This window comes from Triturus cristatus, chromosome 1_1 (assembly GCF_964204655.1).
Source record: "Triturus cristatus chromosome 1_1, aTriCri1.1, whole genome shotgun sequence".
Classification (NCBI taxonomy): domain Eukaryota; kingdom Metazoa; phylum Chordata; class Amphibia; order Caudata; family Salamandridae; genus Triturus; species Triturus cristatus.
Window position 1 is genome coordinate 348,475,555 of NC_140579.1, and position 24,152 is coordinate 348,499,706.

The window sequence follows — 24,152 nt, forward strand, 5'->3', positions numbered from 1 at the left end:
TCAGTGCTGGGCTACAAGATGCAGCACTGTGTTCTCTCTTGATAACAGGTTAGTAAATCAGAATTCGTAGTTTGGCTGATTTTAGAGGAATATTTGTAAGTTCCAAAACTCCACACTTAGAAACTTCTCTGCTGAAAACCATACAATGGATTCCTATGGAAGGAAATACAAGTTATTGGTAAGTACGCTTAGAATTACTTTTCAGGGTCAGTGCTGGGCTAAAAGATGCAGCACTGAGTTCTCTCCTGATAACAGGTGAGTAAATCGGAATTCGTAGTTCGTCTGATTTTAGAGGAATATTTGTAAGTTCCAAAACTCCACACTTCGAAACTTCTCTGCTGAAAACCATACAATGGATTCCTATGGAAGGAAATACAAGTTACTGGTAAGTATGCTTAGAATTACTTTTCAGGGTCAGTGCTGGGCTAAAAGATGTAGCACTGGGATCTCTCCTGATAACAGATGAGTAAATCGGAATTCGTAGTTCGGCTGGTTTTAGAGGAATATTTTAGAGTTCCAAACCTCCACACTGAGAAGAAATTCCAAGTGAAACCAGTCAATGTTAGCCTATGGAAGGAAATTCAAGTTACTGGTAAGCACGGTTACAATTACTTTTCAGGATCAGTACTGGCCTTAAAGATTTAGCACTGAGGTCTCTCCTGATAACAGGTGAGTAAATCGAAATTCGTAGTTCGGCTGATTTTAGAGGAATATTTCTAAGTTCCAAAACTCCACACTTAGAAACTTCTCTGCTGAAAACCATACAATGGATTCCTATGGAAGGAAATACAAGTTATTGGTAAGTACGCTTAGAATTACTTTTCAGGGTCAGTGCTCGGCTACAAGATGCAGCACTGTGTTCTCTCTTGATAACAGGTTAGTAAATCAGAATTCGTAGTTTGGCTGATTTTAGAGGAATATTTGTAAGTTCCAAAACTCCACACTTAGAAACTTCTCTGCTGAAAACCATACAATGGATTCCTATGGAAGGAAATAAAAGTTATTGGTAAGTACGCTTAGAATTACTTTTCAGGGTCAGTGCTGGGCTAAAAGATGCAGCACTGAGTTCTCTCCTGATAACAGGTGAGTAAATTGGAATTCGTAGTTCAGCTGATTTTAGAGGAATATTTTAAAGTTCCAAAACTCCACACTTAGAAGAATTTCCAAGTGAAACCAGTCAATGTTACCCTATGGAAGGAAATACAAGTTACTGGTAAGTACGGTTAGAATTACTTTTCAGGATCAGTACTGGCCTTAAAGATTCAGCACTGAGGTCTCTCCTGATAACAGGTGAGTGAATCGGAATTCATAGTTCGGCTGCTTTTAGAGGAATATTTGTAAGTTCCAACACTCCACACTTAGAAACTTCTCTGCTGAAAACCATACAATGGATTCCTATGGAAGGAAATACAAGTTATTGGTAAGTACGCTTAGAATTACTTTTCAGGGTCAGTGCTGGGCTAAAAGATGCAGCACTGAGTTCTCTCCTAAGTACCAAAACTCCACACTTCGAAACTTCTCTGCTGAAAACCATACATTGGATTCCTATGGAAGGAAATACAAGTTATTGGTAAGTACCCTTAGAATTACTTGTCAGGGTCAGTGCTTGGCTAAAAGATGTAGCACTGGGATCTCCCCTGATAACATTTGAGTAAATCGGAATTCGTAGGTCGGCTGATTTTAGAGGAATATTTGTAAGTTCCAAAACTCCACACTTTCATACTTTTCTGCTGAAAACCACACAATGGATTCCTATGGAAGGAAGTACAAGTTACTGGTAAGTACGCTTAGAATTAATTTTCAGGGTCAGTGCTGGGCTAAAAGATGCAGCACTGAGTTCTCTCCTGATCACAGGTGAGTAAATCGGAATTCGTAGTTCGGCTGATTTTAGAGGAATATTTGTAAGTTCCAACACTCCACACTTAGACATTTTTCTGCTGAAAACCACACAATGGATTCCTATGGAAAGAAATACAAGTTACTGGTAAGTACGCTTAGAATTACTTTTCAGGGTCAGTGCTGGGCTAAAAGATGCAGCACTGTGTTCTCTGTTGAAAACAGGTTAGTAAATCAGAATTCGTAGTTTGGCTGATTTTAGAGGAATATTGGTAAGTTCCAAAACTCCACACTTAGAAACTTCTCTGCTGAAACCCATACAATGGATTCCTATGGAAGGAAATACAAGTTATTGGCAAGTACGCTTAGAATGACTTTTCAGGGTCAGTGCTGGGCTAAAAGATGCAGCACTGAGTTCTCTCCTGATAACAGGTGAGCAAATTGGAATTCGTAGTTCAGTTGATTTTAGAGGAATATTTTAATCTTCCAAAACTCCACACTTAGAAGAATTTCTAAGTGAAACCAGTCAATGTTACCCTATGGAAGGAAATACAAGTTACTGGTAAGTACGGTTAGAATTACTTTTCAGGATCAGTACTGGCCTTAAAGATTCAGCACTGAGGTCTCTCCTGATAACATTTGAGTAAATCGGAATTCGTAGTTCGGCTGATTTTAGAGGAATATTTGTATGTTCCAACACTCCACACTTAGAAACTTTTCTGCTGAAAACCACACAATGGATTCCTATGGAAAGAAATACAAGTTACTGGTAAGTACGCTTAGAATTACTTTTCAGAGTCAGTGCTGGGGCTAAAAGATGCAGCACTGTGTTCTCTCTTGATAACAGGTAAGTAAATCAGAATTCGTAGTTTGGCTGATTTTAGAGGAATATTTGTATGTTCCAAAACTCCACACTTAGAAACTTCTCTGCTGAAAACCACACAATGGATTCCTATGGAAGGAAGTACAAGTTACTGGTAAGTACGCTTAGAATTAATTTTCAGGGTCAGTGCTGGGCTAAAAGATGCAGCACTGAGTTCTTTCCTGATAACAGGTGAGTAAATCGGAATTCGTAGTTCGGCTGATTTTAGAGGAATATGTGTAAGTTCCAACACTCCACACTTAGACATTTTTCTGCTGAAAACCACACAATGGATTCCTATGGAAAGAAATACAAGTTACTGGTAAGTACGCTTAGAATTACTTTTCAGGGTCAGTGCTGGGCTAAAAGATGCAGCACTGTGTTCTCTGTTGATAACAGGTTAGTAAATCAGAATTCATAGTTTGGCTGATTTTAGAGGAATATTGGTAAGTTCCAAAACTCCACACTTAGAAACTTCTCTGCTGAAACGCATACAATGGATTCCTATGGAAGGAAATACAAGTTATTGGTAAGTACGCTTAGAATTACTTTTCAGGTTCTGTGCTAGGCTAAAAGATGCAGCACTGAGGTCTCTCCTGATAACAGGTGAGTAAATCGGAATTCGTAGTTCGGCTGATTTTAGAGGAATATTTTAAAGTTCCAAACCTCCACACTGAGAAGAATTTCCAAGTGAAACCAGTCAATGTTAGCCTATGGAAGGAAATTCAACCCACTGGTAAGTATGGTTAGAATTACTTTTCAGGATCAGTACTGGCCTTAAAGATTCAGCACTGAGGTCTATCCTGATAACAGGTGAGTAAATCGGAATTCGTAGTTCGGCTGATTTTAGAGGATTATTTTAAAGTTCCAAACCTCCACACTGAGAAGAATTTCCAAGTGAAACCAGTCAATGTTAGCCTATGGAAGGAAATTCAACCTACTGGTAAGTACGGTTAGAATTACTTTTCAGTATCAGTACTGGCCTTAAAGATTCAGCACTGAGGTCTCTCCTGATAACAGGTGAGTAAATTGAAATTCGTAGTTCGTCTGATTTTAGAGGAATATTTGTGAGTTCCAAAACCCCACACTTAGAAACTTTTCTGCTGAAAACCACACAATGGATTCCTATGGAAGGAAATACAAGTTACTGGTAAGTATGCTTAGAATTACTTTTCAGGGTCAGTGCTGGGCTAAAAGATGTAGAACTGGGATCTCTCCTGATAACAGATGAGTAAATCAGAATTCGTAGTTTGGCTGATTTTAGAGGAATATTTGTAAGTTCCAAAACTCCACACTTTCATACTTTTCTGCTGAAAACCACACAATGGATTCCTATGGAAGGAAATACAAGCTACTGGTAAGTACTCCTAGAGCTACTTTTCAGGGTCAGTGCTGGGATAAAAGATGCAGCACTGTGTTCTCTCCTGATAACAGGAGAGTAAATCGGAATTCGGAATTCAGCTGATTTTAGAGGAATATATGTTAGTTCCAAAACTCCACACTTCGAAACTTTTTTGCTGAAAACCACACAATGGATTCCTAAGGAAGGAAATACAAGTTACTGGTAAGTACGCTTAGAATTTCTTTTCAGGGTCAGTGCTGGGCTAAAAGATGCAGCACTGAGTTGTCTCCTGATGACATGTGAGTAAATTGGAATTCGTAGTTTGGCTTATTTTAGAGGAATATTTGTAAGTACCAAAACTCCACACTTCGAAACTTCTCTGCTGAAAACCACACAATGGATTCCTATGGAAGGAAATACAAGTTACTGGTAAGTATGCTTAGAATTACTTTTCAGGGTCAGTGCTGGGCTAAAAGATGCAGCACTGAGGTCTCTCCTGATAACATTTGAGTAAATCAGAATTCGTATTTTGGCTGATTTTAGAGGAATATTTTAAAGTTCCAAAACTCCACACTAAGAAGAATTTCCAAGTGAAACCAGTCAATGTAAGCCTGAGGAAGGAAATACAAGTTGCTGGTGAGTACGGTTAGAATTACTTTTCAGGATCAGTACTGGCCTTAAAGATTCAGCACTGAGGTCTCTCCTGATAACATTTGAGTAAATCGGAATTCGTAGTTCGGCTGATATTAGAGGAATATTTGTAAGCTCCAAAACTACACACTTAGATACTTTTCTGCTGAAAACCACACAATGGATTCCTATGGAAGGAAATACAAGTTACTTGTAAGTACGCTTCGAATTACTTTTCAGGGTCAGTGCTGGGCTAAAAGATGCAGCACTGAGGTCTCTCCTGATAACATGTGAGTAAATCAGAATTCGTAGTTTGCCTGATTTTAGAGGAATATTTTAAAGTTCCAAAACTCCATACTTAGAAGAATTTCCAAGTGAAACCAGTCAATGTAAGCCTATGGAAGGAAATACAAGTTACTGGTAAGTACGGTTAGAATTACTTTTCAGGATATGTACTGGCCTTAAAGATTCAGCACTGAGGTCTCTCCTGATAACATTTGAGTAAATCGGAATTCGTAGTTCAGCTGATTTTAGAGGAATATATTAATGTTCCAAAACTCCACACTTAGAAGAATTTCTAAGTGAAACCAGTCAATGTTACCCTATGGAAGGAAATACAAGTTACTGGTAAGTACGGTTAGAATTACTTTTAAGGATCAGTACTGGCCTTAAAGATTCAGCACTGAGGTCTCTCCTGATAACATTTGAGTAAATCGGAATTCGTAGTTCGGCTGATTTTAGAGGAATATTTGTAAGTTCCAAAACTCCACACTTAGATACTTTTCTGCTGAAAAACACAATGGATTCCTATGGAAGGAAATACAAGTTACTGGTAAGTATGCTTAGAATAACTTTTCAGGGTCAGTGCTGGGCTAAAAGATGCAGCACTGAGTTCTCTCCTGATAACATGTGAGTAAATCGGAATTCGTAGTTTGGCTGATTTTAGAGAAATATTTTAAAGTTCCAAAACTCCACACTTAGAAGAATTTCCAAGTGAAACCAGTCAATGTAAGCCTATGGAAGGAAATACAAGTTACTGTTAAGTACGGTTAGAATTCGTTTTCAGGATCAGTACTGGCCTTAAAGATTCAGCACTGAGGTCTCTCCTGATAACAGGTGAGTAAATCAGAATTCGTAGTTCGGCTGATTTTAGAGGAATATTTGTAAGTTCCAAAACTCCACACTTTCATACTTTTCTGCTGAAAACCACACAACGGATTCCTATTGAAGGAAATACAAGCTACTGGTAAGTACGCCTAGAATTACTTTTCAGGGTCAGTGCTGGGCTAAAACATGCAGCACTGGGTTCTCTCCTGATAACAGGAGAGTAAATCGGAATTCGGAATTCAGCTGATTTTAGAGGAATATTTGTTAGTTCCAAAACTCAACACTTCGAAACTTTTCTGCTGAAAACCACACAATGGATTCCTAAGGAAGGAAATACAAGTTACTGGTAAGTACGCTTAGAATTTCTTTTCAGGGTCAGTGCTGGGCTAAAATATGCAGCACTGAGTTGTCTCCTGATGACATGTGAGTAAATCGAAATTCGTAGTTTGGCTTATTTTAGAGGAATATTTGTAAGTACCAAAACTACACACTTCGAAACTTCTCTGCTGAAAACCACACAATGGATTCCTATCGAAGGAAATACAAGTTACTGGTAAGTATGCTTAGAATTACTTTTCAGGGTCAGTTCTGGGCCAAAAGATGCAGCACTGAGGTCTCGCCTGATAACATTTGAGTAAATCGGAATTCATAGTTTGGCTGATTTTAGAGGAATATTTTAAAGTTCCAAAACTCCACACTAAGAAGAATTTCCAAGTGAAACCAGTCAATGTAAGCCTATGGAAGGAAATACCAGTTACTGGTTAGTACGGTTAGAATTACTTTTAAGGATCAGTACTGGCCTTAAAGATTCAGCACTGAGGTCTCTCCTGATAACATTTGAGTAAATCGGAATTCGTAGTTCGGCTGATTTTAGAGGAATATTTGTAAGTTCCAAAACTCCACACTTAGATACTTTTCTGCTGAAAAACACAATGGATTCCTATGGAAGGAAATACAAGTTACTGGTAAGTACGCTTCAAATTACTTTTCAGGGTCAGTGCTGGGCTAAAAGATGCAGCTCTGGGATCTCTCCTGATAACAGGTGAGTAAATCGAAATTCGTAGTTTGGCTTATTTTAGAGGAATATTTGTAAGTACCAAAACTCCACACTTCGAAACTTCTCTGCTGAAAACCACACAATGGATTCCTATGGAAGGAAATACAAGTTACTGGTAAGTATGCTTAGAATTACTTTTCAGGGTCAGTGCTGGGCTAAAAGATGCAGCACTGAGTTCTCTCCTGATAACATGTGAGTAAATCGGAATTCGTAGTTTGCCTGATTTTAGAGGAATATTTTAAAGTTCCAAAACTCCATACTTAGAAGAATTTCCAAGTGAAACCAGTCAATGTAAGCCTATGGAAGGAAATACAAGTTACTGGTAAGTACGGTTAGAATTACTTTTCAGGATGTGTACTGGCCTTAAAGATTCAGCACTGAGGTCTCTCCGGATAACATTTGAGTAAATCGGAATTCGTAGTTCGGCTGATATTAGAGGAATATTTGTAAGCTCCAAAACTACACACTTAGATACTTTTCTGCTGAAAACCACACAATGGATTCCTATGGAAGGAAATACAAGTTACTTGTAAGTACGCTTCGAATTACTTTTCAGGGTCAGTGCTGGGCTAAAAGATGCAGCACTGAGGTCTCTCCTGATAACATGTGAGTAAATCGGAATTCGTAGTTTGCCTGATTTTAGAGGAATATTTTAAAGTTCCAAAACTCCATACTTAGAAGAATTTCCAAGTGAAACCAGTCAATGTAAGCCTATGGAAGGAAATACAAGTTACTGGTAAGTACGGTTAGAATTACTTTTCAGGATGTGTACTGGCCTTAAAGATTCAGCACTGAGGTCTCTCCTGATAACATTTGAGTAAATCGGAATTCGTAGTTCGGCTGATTTTAGAGGAATATTTTAGAGTTCCAAACCTCCACACTGAGAAGAATTTCCAAGTGAAACCAGTCAATGTTAGCCTATGGAAGGAAACTCAAGTTACTGGTAAGTACGGTTACAATTACTTTTCAGGATCAGTACTGGCCTTAAAGATTCAGCACTGAGGTCTCTCCTGATAACAGGTGAGTAAATCGGAATTCGTAGTTCGGCTGATTTTGGAGGAATATTTGTAAGTTCCAGCACTCCACACTTAGAAATTTTTCTGCTGAAAACCACTCAATGGATTCCTATGGAAAGAAATACAAGTTACTGGTAAGTACGCTTAGAATTACTTTTCAGGGTCAGTGCTGGGCTACAAGATGCAGCACTGTGTTCTCTCTTGATAACAGGTTAGTAAATCAGAATTCGTAGTTTGGCTGATTTTAGAGGAATATTTGTAAGTTCCAAAACTCCACACTTAGAAACTTCTCTGCTGAAAACCATACAATGGATTCCTATGGAAGGAAATACAAGTTATTGGTAAGTACGCTTAGAATTACTTTTCAGGGTCAGTGCTGGGCTAAAAGATGCAGCACTGAGTTCTCTCCTGATAACAGGTGAGTAAATCGGAATTCGTAGTTCGTCTGATTTTAGAGGAATATTTGTAAGTTCCAAAACTCCACACTTCGAAACTTCTCTGCTGAAAACCATACAATGGATTCCTATGGAAGGAAATACAAGTTACTGGTAAGTATGCTTAGAATTACTTTTCAGGGTCAGTGCTGGGCTAAAAGATGTAGCACTGGGATCTCTCCTGATAACAGATGAGTAAATCGGAATTCGTAGTTCGGCTGATTTTAGAGGAATATTTGTAAGTTCCAAAACTCCAAACTTTCATACTTTTCTGCTGAAAACCACACAATGGATTCCTATTGAAGGAAATTCAAGCTACTGGTAAGTACGCTTAGAATTACTTTTCAGGGTCAGTACTGGCCTTAAAGATTCAGCACTGAGGTCTCTCCTGATAACATTTGAGTAAATCGGAATTCGTAGTTCGGCTGGTTTTAGAGGAATATTTTAGAGTTCCAAACCTCCACACTGAGAAGAAATTCCAAGTGAAACCAGTCAATGTTAGCCTATGGAAGGAAATTCAAGTTACTGGTAAGCACGGTTACAATTACTTTTCAGGATCAGTACTGGCCTTAAAGATTTAGCACTGAGGTCTCTCCTGATAACAGGTGAGTAAATCGAAATTCGTAGTTCGGCTGATTTTAGAGGAATATTTCTAAGTTCCAAAACTCCACACTTAGAAACTTCTCTGCTGAAAACCATACAATGGATTCCTATGGAAGGAAATACAAGTTATTGGTAAGTACGCTTAGAATTACTTTTCAGGGTCAGTGCTCGGCTACAAGATGCAGCACTGTGTTCTCTCTTGATAACAGGTTAGTAAATCAGAATTCGTAGTTTGGCTGATTTTAGAGGAATATTTGTAAGTTCCAAAACTCCACACTTAGAAACTTCTCTGCTGAAAACCATACAATGGATTCCTATGGAAGGAAATAAAAGTTATTGGTAAGTACGCTTAGAATTACTTTTCAGGGTCAGTGCTGGGCTAAAAGATGCAGCACTGAGTTCTCTCCTGATAACAGGTGAGTAAATTGGAATTCGTAGTTCAGCTGATTTTAGAGGAATATTTTAAAGTTCCAAAACTCCACACTTAGAAGAATTTCCAAGTGAAACCAGTCAATGTTACCCTATGGAAGGAAATACAAGTTACTGGTAAGTACGGTTAGAATTACTTTTCAGGATCAGTACTGGCCTTAAAGATTCAGCACTGAGGTCTCTCCTGATAACAGGTGAGTGAATCGGAATTCATAGTTCGGCTGCTTTTAGAGGAATATTTGTAAGTTCCAACACTCCACACTTAGAAACTTCTCTGCTGAAAACCATACAATGGATTCCTATGGAAGGAAATACAAGTTATTGGTAAGTACGCTTAGAATTACTTTTCAGGGTCAGTGCTGGGCTAAAAGATGCAGCACTGAGTTCTCTCCTAAGTACCAAAACTCCACACTTCGAAACTTCTCTGCTGAAAACCATACATTGGATTCCTATGGAAGGAAATACAAGTTATTGGTAAGTACCCTTAGAATTACTTGTCAGGGTCAGTGCTTGGCTAAAAGATGTAGCACTGGGATCTCCCCTGATAACATTTGAGTAAATCGGAATTCGTAGGTCGGCTGATTTTAGAGGAATATTTGTAAGTTCCAAAACTCCACACTTTCATACTTTTCTGCTGAAAACCACACAATGGATTCCTATGGAAGGAAGTACAAGTTACTGGTAAGTACGCTTAGAATTAATTTTCAGGGTCAGTGCTGGGCTAAAAGATGCAGCACTGAGTTCTCTCCTGATCACAGGTGAGTAAATCGGAATTCGTAGTTCGGCTGATTTTAGAGGAATATTTGTAAGTTCCAACACTCCACACTTAGACATTTTTCTGCTGAAAACCACACAATGGATTCCTATGGAAAGAAATACAAGTTACTGGTAAGTACGCTTAGAATTACTTTTCAGGGTCAGTGCTGGGCTAAAAGATGCAGCACTGTGTTCTCTGTTGAAAACAGGTTAGTAAATCAGAATTCGTAGTTTGGCTGATTTTAGAGGAATATTGGTAAGTTCCAAAACTCCACACTTAGAAACTTCTCTGCTGAAACCCATACAATGGATTCCTATGGAAGGAAATACAAGTTATTGGCAAGTACGCTTAGAATGACTTTTCAGGGTCAGTGCTGGGCTAAAAGATGCAGCACTGAGTTCTCTCCTGATAACAGGTGAGTAAATTGGAATTCGTAGTTCAGTTGATTTTAGAGGAATATTTTAATCTTCCAAAACTCCACACTTAGAAGAATTTCTAAGTGAAACCAGTCAATGTTACCCTATGGAAGGAAATACAAGTTACTGGTAAGTACGGTTAGAATTACTTTTCAGGATCAGTACTGGCCTTAAAGATTCAGCACTGAGGTCTCTCCTGATAACATTTGAGTAAATCGGAATTCGTAGTTCGGCTGATTTTAGAGGAATATTTGTATGTTCCAACACTCCACACTTAGAAACTTTTCTGCTGAAAACCACACAATGGATTCCTATGGAAAGAAATACAAGTTACTGGTAAGTACGCTTAGAATTACTTTTCAGAGTCAGTGCTGGGGCTAAAAGATGCAGCACTGTGTTCTCTCTTGATAACAGGTAAGTAAATCAGAATTCGTAGTTTGGCTGATTTTAGAGGAATATTTGTATGTTCCAAAACTCCACACTTAGAAACTTCTCTGCTGAAAACCACACAATGGATTCCTATGGAAGGAAGTACAAGTTACTGGTAAGTACGCTTAGAATTAATTTTCAGGGTCAGTGCTGGGCTAAAAGATGCAGCACTGAGTTCTTTCCTGATAACAGGTGAGTAAATCGGAATTCGTAGTTCGGCTGATTTTAGAGGAATATGTGTAAGTTCCAACACTCCACACTTAGACATTTTTCTGCTGAAAACCACACAATGGATTCCTATGGAAAGAAATACAAGTTATTGGTAAGTACGCTTAGAATTACTTTTCAGGTTCTGTGCTAGGCTAAAAGATGCAGCACTGAGGTCTCTCCTGATAACAGGTGAGTAAATCGGAATTCGTAGTTCGGCTGATTTTAGAGGAATATTTTAAAGTTCCAAACCTCCACACTGAGAAGAATTTCCAAGTGAAACCAGTCAATGTTAGCCTATGGAAGGAAATTCAACCCACTGGTAAGTATGGTTAGAATTACTTTTCAGGATCAGTACTGGCCTTAAAGATTCAGCACTGAGGTCTATCCTGATAACAGGTGAGTAAATCGGAATTCGTAGTTCGGCTGATTTTAGAGGATTATTTTAAAGTTCCAAACCTCCACACTGAGAAGAATTTCCAAGTGAAACCAGTCAATGTTAGCCTATGGAAGGAAATTCAACCTACTGGTAAGTACGGTTAGAATTACTTTTCAGTATCAGTACTGGCCTTAAAGATTCAGCACTGAGGTCTCTCCTGATAACAGGTGAGTAAATTGAAATTCGTAGTTCGTCTGATTTTAGAGGAATATTTGTGAGTTCCAAAACCCCACACTTAGAAACTTTTCTGCTGAAAACCACACAATGGATTCCTATGGAAGGAAATACAAGTTACTGGTAAGTATGCTTAGAATTACTTTTCAGGGTCAGTGCTGGGCTAAAAGATGTAGAACTGGGATCTCTCCTGATAACAGATGAGTAAATCAGAATTCGTAGTTTGGCTGATTTTAGAGGAATATTTGTAAGTTCCAAAACTCCACACTTTCATACTTTTCTGCTGAAAACCACACAATGGATTCCTATGGAAGGAAATACAAGCTACTGGTAAGTACTCCTAGAGCTACTTTTCAGGGTCAGTGCTGGGATAAAAGATGCAGCACTGTGTTCTCTCCTGATAACAGGAGAGTAAATCGGAATTCGGAATTCAGCTGATTTTAGAGGAATATATGTTAGTTCCAAAACTCCACACTTCGAAACTTTTTTGCTGAAAACCACACAATGGATTCCTAAGGAAGGAAATACAAGTTACTGGTAAGTACGCTTAGAATTTCTTTTCAGGGTCAGTGCTGGGCTAAAAGATGCAGCACTGAGTTGTCTCCTGATGACATGTGAGTAAATTGGAATTCGTAGTTTGGCTTATTTTAGAGGAATATTTGTAAGTACCAAAACTCCACACTTCGAAACTTCTCTGCTGAAAACCACACAATGGATTCCTATGGAAGGAAATACAAGTTACTGGTAAGTATGCTTAGAATTACTTTTCAGGGTCAGTGCTGGGCTAAAAGATGCAGCACTGAGGTCTCTCCTGATAACATTTGAGTAAATCAGAATTCGTAGTTTGGCTGATTTTAGAGGAATATTTTAAAGTTCCAAAACTCCACACTAAGAAGAATTTCCAAGTGAAACCAGTCAATGTAAGCCTGAGGAAGGAAATACAAGTTGCTGGTGAGTACGGTTAGAATTACTTTTCAGGATCAGTACTGGCCTTAAAGATTCAGCACTGAGGTCTCTCCTGATAACATTTGAGTAAATCGGAATTCGTAGTTCGGCTGATATTAGAGGAATATTTGTAAGCTCCAAAACTACACACTTAGATACTTTTCTGCTGAAAACCACACAATGGATTCCTATGGAAGGAAATACAAGTTACTTGTAAGTACGCTTCGAATTACTTTTCAGGGTCAGTGCTGGGCTAAAAGATGCAGCACTGAGGTCTCTCCTGATAACATGTGAGTAAATCAGAATTCGTAGTTTGCCTGATTTTAGAGGAATATTTTAAAGTTCCAAAACTCCATACTTAGAAGAATTTCCAAGTGAAACCAGTCAATGTAAGCCTATGGAAGGAAATACAAGTTACTGGTAAGTACGGTTAGAATTACTTTTCAGGATATGTACTGGCCTTAAAGATTCAGCACTGAGGTCTCTCCTGATAACATTTGAGTAAATCGGAATTCGTAGTTCAGCTGATTTTAGAGGAATATATTAATGTTCCAAAACTCCACACTTAGAAGAATTTCTAAGTGAAACCAGTCAATGTTACCCTATGGAAGGAAATACAAGTTACTGGTAAGTACGGTTAGAATTACTTTTAAGGATCAGTACTGGCCTTAAAGATTCAGCACTGAGGTCTCTCCTGATAACATTTGAGTAAATCGGAATTCGTAGTTCGGCTGATTTTAGAGGAATATTTGTAAGTTCCAAAACTCCACACTTAGATACTTTTCTGCTGAAAAACACAATGGATTCCTATGGAAGGAAATACAAGTTACTGGTAAGTATGCTTAGAATAACTTTTCAGGGTCAGTGCTGGGCTAAAAGATGCAGCACTGAGTTCTCTCCTGATAACATGTGAGTAAATCGGAATTCGTAGTTTGGCTGATTTTAGAGAAATATTTTAAAGTTCCAAAACTCCACACTTAGAAGAATTTCCAAGTGAAACCAGTCAATGTAAGCCTATGGAAGGAAATACAAGTTACTGTTAAGTACGGTTAGAATTCGTTTTCAGGATCAGTACTGGCCTTAAAGATTCAGCACTGAGGTCTCTCCTGATAACAGGTGAGTAAATCAGAATTCGTAGTTCGGCTGATTTTAGAGGAATATTTGTAAGTTCCAAAACTCCACACTTTCATACTTTTCTGCTGAAAACCACACAACGGATTCCTATTGAAGGAAATACAAGCTACTGGTAAGTACGCCTAGAATTACTTTTCAGGGTCAGTGCTGGGCTAAAACATGCAGCACTGGGTTCTCTCCTGATAACAGGAGAGTAAATCGGAATTCGGAATTCAGCTGATTTTAGAGGAATATTTGTTAGTTCCAAAACTCAACACTTCGAAACTTTTCTGCTGAAAACCACACAATGGATTCCTAAGGAAGGAAATACAAGTTACTGGTAAGTACGCTTAGAATTTCTTTTCAGGGTCAGTGCTGGGCTAAAATATGCAGCACTGAGTTGTCTCCTGATGACATGTGAGTAAATCGAAATTCGTAGTTTGGCTTATTTTAGAGGAATATTTGTAAGTACCAAAACTACACACTTCGAAACTTCTCTGCTGAAAACCACACAATGGATTCCTATCGAAGGAAATACAAGTTACTGGTAAGTATGCTTAGAATTACTTTTCAGGGTCAGTTCTGGGCCAAAAGATGCAGCACTGAGGTCTCGCCTGATAACATTTGAGTAAATCGGAATTCATAGTTTGGCTGATTTTAGAGGAATATTTTAAAGTTCCAAAACTCCACACTAAGAAGAATTTCCAAGTGAAACCAGTCAATGTAAGCCTATGGAAGGAAATACCAGTTACTGGTTAGTACGGTTAGAATTACTTTTAAGGATCAGTACTGGCCTTAAAGATTCAGCACTGAGGTCTCTCCTGATAACATTTGAGTAAATCGGAATTCGTAGTTCGGCTGATTTTAGAGGAATATTTGTAAGTTCCAAAACTCCACACTTAGATACTTTTCTGCTGAAAAACACAATGGATTCCTATGGAAGGAAATACAAGTTACTGGTAAGTACGCTTCAAATTACTTTTCAGGGTCAGTGCTGGGCTAAAAGATGCAGCTCTGGGATCTCTCCTGATAACAGGTGAGTAAATCGAAATTCGTAGTTTGGCTTATTTTAGAGGAATATTTGTAAGTACCAAAACTCCACACTTCGAAACTTCTCTGCTGAAAACCACACAATGGATTCCTATGGAAGGAAATACAAGTTACTGGTAAGTATGCTTAGAATTACTTTTCAGGGTCAGTGCTGGGCTAAAAGATGCAGCACTGAGTTCTCTCCTGATAACATGTGAGTAAATCGGAATTCGTAGTTTGCCTGATTTTAGAGGAATATTTTAAAGTTCCAAAACTCCATACTTAGAAGAATCTCCAAGTGAAACCAGTCAATGTAAGCCTATGGAAGGAAATACAAGTTACTGGTAAGTACGGTTAGAATTACTTTTCAGGATGTGTACTGGCCTTAAAGATTCAGCACTGAGGTCTCTCCTGATAACATTTGAGTAAATCGGAATTCGTAGTTCGGCTGATTTTAGAGGAATATTTTAGAGTTCCAAACCTCCACACTGAGAAGAATTTCCAAGTGAAACCAGTCAATGTTAGCCTATGGAAGGAAACTCAAGTTACTGGTAAGTACGGTTACAATTACTTTTCAGGATCAGTACTGGCCTTAAAGATTCAGCACTGAGGTCTCTCCTGATAACAGGTGAGTAAATCGGAATTCGTAGTTCGGCTGATTTTAGAGGAATATTTGTAAGTTCCAGCACTCCACACTTAGACATTTTTCTGCTGAAAACCACTCAATGGATTCCTATGGAAAGAAATACAAGTTACTGGTAAGTACGCTTAGAATTACTTTTCAGGGTCAGTGCTGGGCTACAAGATGCAGCACTGTGTTCTCTCTTGATAACAGGTTAGTAAATCAGAATTCGTAGTTTGGCTGATTTTAGAGGAATATTTGTAAGTTCCAAAACTCCACACTTAGAAACTTCTCTGCTGAAAACCATACAATGGATTCCTATGGAAGGAAATACAAGTTATTGGTAAGTACGCTTAGAATTACTTTTCAGGGTCAGTGCTGGGCTAAAAGATGCAGCACTGAGTTCTCTCCTGATAACAGGTGAGTAAATCGGAATTCGTAGTTCGTCTGATTTTAGAGGAATATTTGTAAGTTCCAAAACTCCACACTTCGAAACTTCTCTGCTGAAAACCATACAATGGATTCCTATGGAAGGAAATACAAGTTACTGGTAAGTATGCTTAGAATTACTTTTCAGGGTCAGTGCTGGGCTAAAAGATGTAGCACTGGGATCTCTCCTGAGAACAGATGAGTAAATCGGAATTCGTAGTTCGGCTGATTTTAGAGGAATATTTGTAAGTTCCAAAACTCCAAACTTTCATACTTTTCTGCTGAAAACCACACAATGGATTCCTATTGAAGGAAATTCAAGCTACTGGTAAGTACGCTTAGAATTACTTTTCAGGGTCAGTACTGGCCTTAAAGATTCAGCACTGAGGTCTCTCCTGATAACATTTGAGTAAATCGGAATTCGTAGTTCGGCTGGTTTTAGAGGAATATTTTAGAGTTCCAAACCTCCACACTGAGAAGAAATTCCAAGTGAAACCAGTCAATGTTAGCCTATGGAAGGAAATTCAAGTTACTGGTAAGCACGGTTACAATTATTTTTCAGGATCAGTACTGGCCTTAAAGATTTAGCACTGAGGTCTCTTCTGATAACAGGTGAGTAAATCGAAATTCGTAGTTCGGCTGATTTTAGAGGAATATTTCTAAGTTCCAAAACTCCACACTTAGAAACTTCTCTGCTGAAAACCATACAATGGATTCCTATGGAAGGAAATACAAGTTATTGGTAAGTACGCTTAGAATTACTTTTCAGGGTCAGTGCTCGGCTACAAGATGCAGCACTGTGTTCTCTCTTGATAACAGGTTAGTAAATCAGAATTCGTAGTTTGGCTGATTTTAGAGGAATATTTGTAAGTTCCAAAACTCCACACTTAGAAACTTCTCTGCTGAAAACCATACAATGGATTCCTATGGAAGGAAATAAAAGTTATTGGTAAGTAAGCTTAGAATTACTTTTCAGGGTCAGTGCTGGGCTAAAAGATGCAGCACTGAGTTCTCTCCTGATAACAGGTGAGTAAATTGGAATTCGTAGTTCAGCTGATTTTAGAGGAATATTTTAAAGTTCCAAAACTCCACACTTAGAAGAATTTCCAAGTGAAACCAGTCAATGTTACCCTATGGAAGGAAATACAAGTTACTGGTAAGTACGGTTAGAATTACTTTTCAGGATCAGTACTGGCCTTAAAGATTCAGCACTGAGGTCTCTCCTGATAACAGGTGAGTGAATCGGAATTCATAGTTCGGCTGCTTTTAGAGGAATATTTGTAAGTTCCAACACTCCACACTTAGAAACTTCTCTGCTGAAAACCATACAATGGATTCCTATGGAAGGAAATACAAGTTATTGGTAAGTACGCTTAGAATTACTTTTCAGGGTCAGTGCTGGGCTAAAAGATGCAGCACTGAGTTCTCTCCTAAGTACCAAAACTCCACACTTCGAAACTTCTCTGCTGAAAACCATACAATGGATTCCTATGGAAGGAAATACAAGTTATTGGTAAGTACCCTTAGAATTACTTGTCAGGGTCAGTGCTTGGCTAAAAGATGTAGCACTGGGATCTCCCCTGATAACATTTGAGTAAATCGGAATTCGTAGGTCGGCTGATTTTAGAGGAATATTTGTAAGTTCCAAAACTCCACACTTTCATACTTTTCTGCTGAAAACCACACAATGGATTCCTATGGAAGGAAGTACAAGTTACTGGTAAGTACGCTTAGAATTAATTTTCAGGGTCAGTGCTGGGCTAAAAGATGCAGCACTGAGTTCTCTCCTGATCACAGGTGAGTAAATCGGAATTCGTAGTTCGGCTGATTTTAGAGGAATATTTGTAAGTTCCAACACTCCACACTTAGACATTTTTCTGCTGAAAACCACACAATGGATTCCTATGGAAAGAAATACAAGTTACTGGTAAGTACGCTTAGAATTACTTTTCAGGGTCAGTGCTGGGCTAAAAGATGCAGCACTGTGTTCTCTGTTGAAAACAGGTTAGTAAATCAGAATTCGTAGTTTGGCTGATTTTAGAGGAATATTGGTAAGTTCCAAAACTCCACACTTAGAAACTTCTCTGCTGAAACCCATACAATGGATTCCTATGGAAGGAAATACAAGTTATTGGCAAGTACGCTTAGAATGACTTTTCAGGGTCAGTGCTGGGCTAAAAGATGCAGCACTGAGTTCTCTCCTGATAACAGGTGAGTAAATTGGAATTCGTAGTTCAGTTGATTTTAGAGGAATATTTTAATCTTCCAAAACTCCACACTTAGAAGAATTTCTAAGTGAAACCAGTCAATGTTACCCTATGGAAGGAAATACAAGTTACTGGTAAGTACGGTTAGAATTACTTTTCAGGATCAGTACTGGCCTTAAAGATTCAGCACTGAGGTCTCTCCTGATAACATTTGAGTAAATCGGAATTCGTAGTTCGGCTGATTTTAGAGGAATATTTGTATGTTCCAACACTCCACACTTAGAAACTTTTCTGCTGAAAACCACACAATGGATTCCTATGGAAAGAAATACAAGTTACTGGTAAGTACGCTTAGAATTACTTTTCAGAGTCAGTGCTGGGGCTAAAAGATGCAGCACTGTGTTCTCTCTTGATAACAGGTAAGTAAATCAGAATTCGTAGTTTGGCTGATTTTAGAGGAATATTTGTATGTTCCAAAACTCCACACTTAGAAACTTCTCTGCTGAAAACCACACAATGGATTCCTATGGAAGGAAGTACAAGTTACTGGTAAGTACGCTTAGAATTAATTTTCAGGGTCAGTGCTGGGCTAAAAGATGCAGCACTGAGTTCTCTCCTGATAACAGGTGAGTAAATCGGAATTCGTAGTTCGGCTGATTTTAGAGGAATATTTGTAAGTTCCAACACTCCACACTTAGACATTTTTCTGCTGAAAACCACACAATGGATTCCTATGGAAAGAAATACAAGTTACTGGTAAGTACGCTTAGAATTACTTTTCAGGGTCAGTGCTGGGCTAAAAGATGCAGCACTGTGTTCTCTGTTGATAACAGGTTAGTAAATCAGAATTCATAGTTTGGCTGATTTTAGAGGAATATTGGTAAGTTCCAAAACTCCACACTTAGAAACTTCTCTGCTGAAACCCATACAATGGATTCCTATGGAAGGAAATACAAGTTATTGGTAAGTACGCTTAGAATTACTTTTCAGGGTCTGTGCTAGGCTAAAAGATGCAGCACTGAGGTCTCTCCTGATAACAGGTGAGTAAATCGGAATTCGTAGTTCGGCTGATTTTAGAGGAATATTTTAAAGTTCCAAACCTCCACACTGAGAAGAATTTCCAAGTGAAACCAGTCAATGTTGGCCTATGGAAGGAAATTCAACCCACTGGTAAGTATGGTTAGAATTACTTTTCAGGATCAGTACTGGCCTTAAAGATTCAGCACTGAGGTCTATCCTGATAACAGGTGAGTAAATCGGAATTCGTAGTTCGGCTGATTTTAGAGGATTATTTTAAAGTTCCAAACCTCCACACTGAGAAGAATTTCCAAGTGAAACCAGTCAATGTTAGCCTATGGAAGGAAATTCAACCTACTGGTAAGTACGGTTAGAATTACTTTTCAGGATCAGTACTGGCCTTAAAGATTCAGCACTGAGGTCTCTCCTGATAACAGGTGAGTAAATTGAAATTCGTAGTTCGTCTGATTTTAGAGGAATATTTGTAAGTTCCAAAACCCCACACTTAGAAACTTTTCTGCTGAAAACCACACAATGGATTCCTATGGAAGGAAATACAAGTTACTGGTAAGTATGCTTAGAATTACTTTTCAGGGTCAGTGCTGGGCTAAAAGATGTAGAACTGGGATCTCTCCTGATAACAGATGAGTAAATCAGAATTCGTAGTTTGGCTGATTTTAGAGGAATATTTGTAAGTTCCAAAACTCCACACTTTCATACTTTTCTGCTGAAAACCACACAATGGATTCCTATGGAAGGAAATACAAGCTACTGGTAAGTACTCCTAGAGCTACTTTTCAGGGTCAGTGCTGGGATAAAAGATGCAGCACTGTGTTCTCTCCTGATAACAGGAGAGTAAATCGGAATTCGGAATTCAGCTGATTTTAGAGGAATATATGTTAGTTCCAAAACTCCACACTTCGAAACTTTTTTGCTGAAAACCACACAATGGATTCCTAAGGAAGGAAATACAAGTTACTGGTAAGTACGCTTAGAATTTCTTTTCAGGGTCAGTGCTGGGCTAAAAGATGCAGCACTGAGTTGTCTCCTGATGACATGTGAGTAAATTGGAATTCGTAGTTTGGCTTATTTTAGAGGAATATTTGTAAGTACCAAAACTCCACACTTCGAAACTTCTCTGCTGAAAACCACACAATGGATTCCTATGGAAGGAAATACAAGTTACTGGTAAGTATGCTTAGAATTACTTTTCAGGGTCAGTGCTGGGCTAAAAGATGCAGCACTGAGGTCTCTCCTGATAACATTTGAGTAAATCAGAATTCGTAGTTTGGCTGATTTTAGAGGAATATTTTAAAGTTCCAAAACTCCACACTAAGAAGAATTTCCAAGTGAAACCAGTCAATGTAAGCCTGAGGAAGGAAATACAAGTTGCTGGTGAGTACGGTTAGAATTACTTTTCAGGATCAGTACTGGCCTTAAAGATTCAGCACTGAGGTCTCTCCTGATAACATTTGAGTAAATCGGAATTCGTAGTTCGGCTGATATTAGAGGAATATTTGTAAGCTCCAAAACTACACACTTAGATACTTTTCTGCTGAAAACCACACAATGGATTCCTATGGAAGGAAATACAAGTTACTTGTAAGTACGCTTCGAATTACTTTTCAGGGTCAGTGCTGGGCTAAAAGATGCAGCACTGAGGTCTCTCCTGATAACATGTGAGTAAATCGGAATTCGTAGTTTGCCTGATTTTAGAGGAATATTTTAAAGTTCCAAAACTCCATACTTAGAAGAATTTCCAAGTGAAACCAGTCAATGTAAGCCTATGGAAGGAAATACAAGTTACTGGTAAGTACGGTTAGAATTACTTTTCAGGATATGTACTGGCCTTAAAGATTCAGCACTGAGGTCTCTCCTGATAACATTTGAGTAAATCGGAATTCGTAGTTCGGCTGATTTTAGAGGAATATTTTAGAGTTCCAAACCTCCACACTGAGAAGAATTTCCAAGTGAAACCAGTCAATGTTAGCCTATGGAAGGAAACTCAAGTTACTGGTAAGTACGGTTACAATTACTTTTCAGGATCAGTACTGGCCTTAAAGATTCAGCACTGAGGTCTCTCCTGATAACAGGTGAGTAAATCGGAATTCGTAGTTCGGCTGGTTTTAGAGGAATATTTTAGAGTTCCAAACCTCCACACTGAGAAGAAATTCCAAGTGAAACCAGTCAATGTTAGCCTATGGAAGGAAATTCAAGTTACTGGTAAGCACGGTTACAATTACTTTTCAGGATCAGTACTGGCCTTAAAGATTTAGCACTGAGGTCTCTCCTGATAACAGGTGAGTAAATCGAAATTCGTAGTTCGGCTGATTTTAGAGGAATATTTGTAAGTTCCAAAACTCCACACTTAGAAACTTCTCTGCTGAAAACCATACAATGGATTCCTATGGAAGGAAATACAAGTTATTGGTAAGTACGCTTAGAATTACTTTTCAGGGTCAGTGCTCGGCTACAAGATGCAGCACTGTGTTCTCTCTTGATAACAGGTTAGTAAATCAGAATTCGTAGTTTGGCTGATTTTAGAGGAATATTTGTAAGTTCCAAAACTTCACACTTAGAAACTTCTCTGCTGAAAACCATACAATGGATTCCTATGGAAGGAAATAAAAGTTATTGGTAAGTACGCTTAGAATTACTTTTCAGGGTCAGTGCTGGGCTAAAAGATGCAGCACTGAGTTCTCTCCTGATAACAGGTGAGTAAATTGGAATTCGTAGTTCAGCTGATTTTAGAGGAATATTTTAAAGTTCCAAAACTCCACACTTAGAAGAATTTCCAAGTGAAACCAGTCAATGTTACCCTATGGAAGGAAATACAAGTTACTGGTAAGTACGGTTAGAATTACTTTTCAGGATCAGTACTGGCCTTAAAGATTCAGCACTGAGGTCTCTCCTGATAACAGGTGAGTGAATCGGAATTCATAGTTCGGCTGCTTTTAGAGGAATATTTGTAAGTTCCAACACTCCACACTTAGAAACTTCTCTGCTGAAAACCATACAATGGATTCCTATGGAAGGAAATACAAGTTATTGGTAAGTACGCTTAGAATTACTTTTCAGGGTCAGTGCTGGGCTAAAAGATGCAGCACTGAGTTCTCTCCTAAGTACCAAAACTCCACACTTCGAAACTTCTCTGCTGAAAACCATACAATGGATTCCTATGGAAGGAAATACAAGTTATTGGTAAGTACCCTTATAATTACTTGTCAGGGTCAGTGCTTGGCTAAAAGATGTAGCACTGGGATCTCCCCTGATAACATTTGAGTAAATCGGAATTCGTAGTTCGGCTGATTTTAGAGGAATATTTGTAAGTTCCAAAACTCCACACTTTCATACTTTTCTGCTGAAAACCACACAATGGATTCCTATGGAAGGAAGTACAAGTTACTGGTAAGTACGCTTAGAATTAATTTTCAGGGTCAGTGCTGGGCTAAAAGATGCAGCACTGAGTTCTCTCCTGATCACAGGTGAGTAAATCGGAATTCGTAGTTCGGCTGATTTTAGAGGAATATTTGTAAGTTCCAACACTCCACACTTAGACATTTTTCTGCTGAAAACCACACAATGGATTCCTATGGAAAGAAATACAAGTTACTGGTAAGTACGCTTAGAATTACTTTTCAGGGTCAGTGCTGGGCTAAAAGATGCAGCACTGTGTTCTCTGTTGATAACAGGTTAGTAAATCAGAATTCGTAGTTTGGCTGATTTTAGAGGAATATTGGTAAGTTCCAAAACTCCACACTTAGAAACTTCTCTGCTGAAACCCATACAATGGATTCCTATGGAAGGAAATACAAGTTATTGGCAAGTACGCTTAGAATGACTTTTCAGGGTCAGTGCTGGGCTAAAAGATGCAGCACTGAGTTCTCTCCTGATAACAGGTGAGTAAATTGGAATTCGTAGTTCAGTTGATTTTAGAGGAATATTTTAATCTTCCAAAACTCCACACTTAGAAGAATTTCTAAGTGAAACCAGTCAATGTTACCCTATGGAAGGAAATACAAGTTACTGGTAAGTACGGTTAGAATTACTTTTCAGGATCAGTACTGGCCTTAAAGATTCAGCACTGAGGTCTCTCCTGATAACATTTGAGTAAATCGGAATTCGTAGTTCGGCTGATTTTAGAGGAATATTTGTATGTTCCAACACTCCACACTTAGAAACTTTTCTGCTGAAAACCACACAATGGATTCCTATGGAAAGAAATACAAGTTACTGGTAAGTACGCTTAGAATTACTTTTCAGAGTCAGTGCTGGGGCTAAAAGATGCAGCACTGTGTTCTCTCTTGATAACAGGTAAGTAAATCAGAATTCGTAGTTTGGCTGATTTTAGAGGAATATTTGTATGTTCCAAAACTCCACACTTAGAAACTTCTCTGCTGAAAACCACACAATGGATTCCTATGGAAGGAAGTACAAGTTACTGGTAAGTACGCTTAGAATTAATTTTCAGGGTCAGTGCTGGGCTAAAAGATGCAGCACTCAGTTCTCTCCTGATAACAGGTGAGTAAATCGGAATTCGTAGTTCGGCTGATTTTAGAGGAATATTTGTAAGTTCCAACACTCCACACTTAGACATTTTTCTGCTGAAAACCACACAATGGATTCCTATGGAAAGAAATACAAGTTACTGGTAAGTACGCTTAGAATTACTTTTCAGGGTCAGTGCTGGGCTAAAAGATGCAGCACTGTGTTCTCTGTTGATAACAGGTTAGTAAATCAGAATTCATAGTTTGGCTGATTTTAGAGGAATATTGGTAAGTTCCAAAACTCCACACTTAGAAACGTCTCTGCTGAAACCCATACAATGGATTCCTATGGAAGGAAATACAAGTTATTGGTAAGTACGCTTAGAATTACTTTTCAGGGTCTGTGCTAGGCTAAAAGATGCAGCACTGAGGTCCCTCCTGATAACAGGTGAGTAAATCGGAATTCGTAGTTCGGCTGATTTTAGAGGAATATTTTAAAGTTCCAAACCTCCACACTGAGAAGAATTTCCAAGTGAAACCAGTCAATGTTAGCCTATGGAAGGAA